Source organism: Sinocyclocheilus anshuiensis, unplaced genomic scaffold (assembly GCF_001515605.1).
Source record: "Sinocyclocheilus anshuiensis isolate Anshui unplaced genomic scaffold, SAMN03320099.WGS_v1.1 scaffold41, whole genome shotgun sequence".
In the NCBI taxonomy this organism is placed as follows: domain Eukaryota; kingdom Metazoa; phylum Chordata; class Actinopteri; order Cypriniformes; family Cyprinidae; genus Sinocyclocheilus; species Sinocyclocheilus anshuiensis.
In genome coordinates this window covers 90,253-95,344 of record NW_015539849.1, presented here as the reverse complement: position 1 = coordinate 95,344, position 5,092 = coordinate 90,253, and the positions used below count along the sequence as shown (strand labels likewise).

Sequence of the window (5,092 nt, the reverse complement as noted above, 5' to 3'; positions counted from 1 at the left end):
GCCCAACATAGCAACGTTGTCTCAACCAAAACTTGTTGGAATATATATATATATATATATATATATATATATGAGAGTAATTAGCAATATCCACAACATACACATATTCATACAGCCTATATGTATGAATATGCTTGTGCATATTCACACAGTTATCACTATAATCACTAGGAGCTCTTATGGGCTCTTGGTTTCTCTCTTGTTAAACACACTTACACAAAACCTCCATTAAAACCACCTGAGCAAATATACTTACAGTACTTAGGACTCCTATTACAGCACCTTGACAACACAGCACATCCATAGAGACAATGTGGAGGAGAAACAGGAAATATCATAGTGTCACACAGGGCTGTGTAGGACACACATGTGTATCCACAGTCACATGTACCTACTGTGGGCAGATATATATGCATATACACCAAACTAATTTACTCTAAGTAACTCATTTTGTGTTATATTATGCATAGATTTGTGGCACTTTCTGAGGCAGTGGGGCCATTTCTGTCCCATTTGTCTCATGACTTACTATTTATATAGTAATCGGGTTTCCCAAAAAGGGTTCTCAAACTTTTGAGGGTTTGTGAAGGAACTGCTGAGGTTTGTGAGGTGAAGAGAAGCTAATAATTAATTAAATCAATGTAGCATTAAAATGAACAAATGGGGGTGCATAATCAATTGAAATAAATCTGATTCACGATTATCAGATCAAAAGCTGCATTTTTCCCCCCAATATATTTATTGAATATTTTCCAACTTTGACAAAACACACATGAATATAAACCATAATCATAAAAAAGGGAGTCGGCGAAAGTAAGAATAAGCAGATTTGTCCTAGGCCACTAAAAAGGAAAAGAACAATTCGACACTCAAAAATTAAGTGGATAACCACACTAAATACATAGTGGTAGTACAATACAAGTTCAAAATCTAATGCACTCACTTGGGGTACATAAATAGGAAAACTCTTCAACAGGATAGTTGACAAATCAATCCCTAGATTACTGATATAAGGCTTCCAGACATCATAAAATTTACATGGCTGACCATTAACTAAACATGTTAAATATTCCAGTGGGATTAGTTCCATTAAAATCGTGTGCCATCCAGATATAGTCGGAGTCTTATAACTTATCCATCTCATTAATATGTTTTTCCTGGCTACAGATGTGAGAAGATTGTAAAAACGCTGCAATTTAATGAAACAGTACATAGTAATTTCAGCTGCTTTATGTTTTAGAGTAATGTTTTAGAGTAAAGAGCAGCACTGTGTTTATATACAATATTGACTTTTTTGGCCAAGTCATGCAGGCTTATATTAATTATCTTTTTTTTATGATCTTTATCTTCCATAGTGAAAAATGCATGTACTAAAATGTATTTGAAATACAATTATTTCATTCTAAATATTCTACAAATACATTTACATATTTATGTACTTAATAAAAAATACCCTGCAATTGTACTTTTAGTATACTAAACTGGTATACTTAAAGTCTGCTAAATTGGAACAACTAATTTTGTACTTAATGCACTTTAATTGTGCGGAAGTAGTGCTGAAGTCCAACTAAAGACTGAAGTATATTTGATTGTGCTAAACTGGAACTATTGCAAGTATACTTCAGGTACACTTTAAATATCTTGCACTTAAAGACCGATATTATTCAAAGATCATACAATCCTTATTAATAGTGACATTAAAACACATTTTGGCTTAATATTAAGAAATGTGCATTGTGCACAAGTAGTACTCCAAATAAAGTTTAATTATAATTTTTTGTATCAGTAAGTCTAGAGTGATGTCAGTAAATATGATAATAGATTTGAGCTATACTTAGTAGGAAATAAATGGGTTTTAAATAGAATTGATTTTACATTAGATAAATATTTTACTTCTACATGGTTTGGCTGATAGAATATTTTAGAAGAAAAATCAGATACTAAAATTAGTCACATTATTTGACAGATTTAACTATGCTTACTGAAAAATAATTTTTAAATTCAACAACAACAAGGTTTATGAAGAATTACTTTTAAAATGATTTTTAAATGCTTGATTTACAACAGAATATCAACCAGTTTCTTTGTCCCCATCATTACTATTAAATTTGAATTGAATTACATTTTTATCTTCTCTGATTTTAATTGAATTAAAGTTCCATAGTCTCTGTGTCCACCGGCGCAAGGGTGGGACAACTTGTCACTCACATGAGATTGCAGCAATATCAAATGACAACAATCCAATTATCCACTTAATTCCCACTGAACATGTGAACATGTGCACAAATACTTCTAAATGACACATATTGAATGTGTTCACACATATACATTGATCATGTTGTCTTAAAGGGATGGTTCACCCAAAAATGAAAATTTGATGTTTCTCTGCTTACCCCCAGGGCATCCAAGATGTAGGTGACTTTGTTTCTTCAGTAGAACACAAACTGAGATTTTTAACTCAAACCGTTGCAGTCTGTCAGTCATATAATGGAAGTGAATGGGAATCACGCCTTTGAGAGTCACAAAACATACACAAACAAAACCAAATTAAACCCTGCGGCTCATGACGATACATTGATGTGTAAAGACACGAAACGATCGGTCTGTGCAAGAAGCTGAACAGTATTTATATCGTTTTTTACCTCTGATTTACTGCAATGTCCGAACTGTTCCTGAGTGCGTTCACGTCTTCTTCTTCTTCTTCTTGCTTTACGGCGGATCGCAGACTTATAAGTGCATTACCGCCACCTATCTCTCAAATGGACCATTGACACTATATCTACAACCTCAAGTAGGAGTGTCAATGGTCCATTTGAGAGATAGGTGGCGGTAATGCACTTATAAGTCTGCGATCTGCTGTAAAGCAAGAAGAAGAAAAAGACGCGTCACAATTTGGTGACGGTTTAATTTGGTTTTGTTTGTGTATGTTTTGTGACTCTCAAAGGCGTGATTCCCATTCACTTCCATTATATGACTGACAGACTGCAACGGTTTGAGTTAAAAATCTCAGTTTGTGTTCTACTGAAGAAACAAAGTCACCTACATCTTGGATGCCCTGGGGGTAAGCAAATAGGGGGTAAAAGTCACATTTAAATTTTTGGGTGAACTATCCCTTTAAGACCAATTCATATTGCCCAGACAGACGCCAACAAATGACAAGAGACACGTTCATCAGGTTTTGTTGGATCACCCCTGTCAGCACTTGTTTTCGCCGATTGAACATGCTGAATCGGTGTTTGTCGGGTCTTGGAATGTGATGTTTTGTACTCGGTCAGCTGTCTGTTGGTGTGGTGTGAATTGGCCCATAGGGAGGCCACAACTGAACTTGTGGTTTGTGGTGATGAGTGAAGCTGGTCTCACACTCTAGCTGTCACATGCTCAGTGTGGTCAACAGCATTTGCAGTTTCCCCCAAAACTGTCCCTTCAAGCCAACAAGAGAACTCAGGGAGAGACGTCTCTCTGCCACTGTGTGTGTTTTAATTTATAGGCCTCTCATAATGATTTAATATGGTTTCCCAGTTTAATCATATTTAGTTTTTTATGTGCTATGTTATCATAAAAATTAATTCCATCTGTTGATGAATGGGAGGAGGGCAGTGAGTCGTGTCTTTTTGATGGATGCCAGATTAGTCTCAGCTGTGAATGTCATGTTGTGGTTAGGGAAGAAGACAAAGAAGAAAAGAGAAAAAACCAAGAGCGGCCATGGCGCTGCAGGGGGCCCGTGGCTAGAGAAGCTGCACATGTTTGATAATTCCATTGATAACTCAGGACAGGAGGGACCAAATGAACTAACTCGATTCATGGAGCTCCTTTGCATCTAAGTGTCACCTCCTTAGTATGACTTTGTTTGTATGCTGTTGAAAATGTCAGCTGTCTTTTCTTGGGAACTGGAACACATATGATCTATTTCTGACCATAAAACTAAACACAGATATGTTTAAAATGCTTTGATAGGCTTAACGCTGCTGTAAGCATTGTTTACTTGCACCAGACTAAGCTAAATTAGCTTGCCTTCGTCCCTTCAACCACATGCCCTCTGTCTAAAGTCCTGCACTTTTAATTAGCATTCCCTGTTACCCTTGTGAAAAAGAAGTGTGCTTGTAGTGTACTTAAAATGTTAAAAGAATATATTAAAGAAAGCAAAAACTGTACTTGCAGATAATATTAATAACATAGCAGGCCACTTAAGTGTAATTAAAGAGAGTAAACTTCCGTGACTATGTTTCTTAACATGTGCTCTTTGTATTAATGTCAAAATGTTTTACTTTAAATAACTTTTAAATCATTACATTTTAATAATCTTATGTCATGCTTTCAAAAAGTGTACTTATTTTGATGTACTAAAGCACATGTAAGGTACTTGATTATTTACTTAATTTTAAGTAAATAATTTTAACTGTAAAACTGTTCATTTTAACTGTAGTGTTTTATACAATATTAAATTTAAAGTTAATTTATTTTAAATGTATTAAATTGAAACGTAGCCATCATTTCAGAAGTGAGGGGGACAGAAATGTTTTATATGTATATATATATATAAATGATTGCTGTGATCAAAGCTGAATTTTCAGCATCATTACTCTAGTCTCACATCCTTCAGAAATCATTATAATATGCTGATTTGCTGCTCAAGAAACCTTTTTTAATTATTATTATTATTATTATTATTATCAATATTTAAAATAGTTGAGTACATTTTTTCTGGATTCTTTGATGAATAGAAGGATCCAAAGATCAGTATTTATGTGAAATAAAAAGCTTTTGTAACATTATACACTATACCATTCAAAAGCTTAAAGTCAGTATAATTTGTATTTTTTGGAAAATAAATTATAGAAATGAACAATTTTATTTAGCAAGGATGCTTTAAATTGATCAAAAGCGATGATAAAGACATTTATAATGTTACAAAAGATTTCTATTTCAGATAGCCTAAATGCGGTTCTTCTGAACTTTCTGTTCACCAAAGAAACCTGAAAAAATTCTACTCAGCTGTTTTCAACTTCATCATAATAATAAATGTTTTTTGAGCAGCAAATCAGAATTAGAATATCAGAATGATTTCTGAAGGATCATGTGACTGGAGTAAAAG

At 34.0% G+C, this 5,092-nt stretch overlaps 1 pseudogene; it reads left to right on the top strand.

The window, feature by feature from the left end:
- LOC107684601 (uncharacterized) overlaps positions 1–5,092 on the top strand; it is a 25,483-nt pseudogene that overhangs the window by 16,746 nt on the left and 3,645 nt on the right.